Source organism: Microtus ochrogaster, unplaced genomic scaffold (assembly GCF_000317375.1).
Source record: "Microtus ochrogaster isolate Prairie Vole_2 unplaced genomic scaffold, MicOch1.0 UNK676, whole genome shotgun sequence".
Classification (NCBI taxonomy): Eukaryota; Metazoa; Chordata; class Mammalia; order Rodentia; family Cricetidae; genus Microtus; species Microtus ochrogaster.
The window spans coordinates 9,705-10,279 of NW_004949774.1; the positions used below are offsets into that span (position 1 = coordinate 9,705).

General features: G+C 43.7%; 1 long non-coding RNA gene across 1 annotated transcript in view; it reads left to right on the plus strand.

Annotated features, from left to right (window-relative positions):
• Positions 1–293, plus strand: part of LOC101982665 — a 5,924-nt gene extending 5,631 nt beyond the window's left edge. The window contains exon 3 of the long non-coding RNA XR_258985.3: positions 221–293. This is a non-coding gene — a long non-coding RNA (uncharacterized LOC101982665). The remainder of the gene's footprint in view (positions 1–220) is intronic.
• The last annotated feature ends 282 nt before the right edge of the window (positions 294–575 follow it).

The window sequence follows — 575 nt, forward strand, 5'->3', positions numbered from 1 at the left end:
TCAAAAAGTAAGAAATGACCCACAGGCCTGGTCACAGGCCAGTCTGGTCTGGAGAGGTCGTTAATTGATGGCTCTGTTTACAAGTGACTCTAGGTTTGTGGCGGGTTGATGGCTGAAGCCGACTATGACAACAATTACACAGTCTTGAAACCTTGGGTTAGTGCTTTCCCTTTGGATATGAATGATAAATTCTTACTTTTTCTCCTTTAAATGTTTCTAGGAGTCCAAATAGTTCTCCTAACCGACAGCTGAAACCTGGAATCATTTCTGCCCAAAATATCTACAGCTTTGGCTTTGGAAAGGTAAGAGGTTGCTACTCATAGCCGAGGTTTGCTGGTCTAGCTAGAGAATCATATGACCACATCTCTCCACCTTACTCAGCTCTTCTCTGTTTTGGGCATGGTTTGAGGTAGGCTCTCAAACTTAGAGCAGTCCTGTGTCAGCTTCCCAGCACTGGGATCACAGGTGCAAACTGCCCTATTCAGAGATACTATTTGTCCTCAAAACATTCCTTAGTTCATTAAAAGCATTTCAGCTGTGCTTATTAAACCTGTACAAGGTCATTGGGGAGCAAC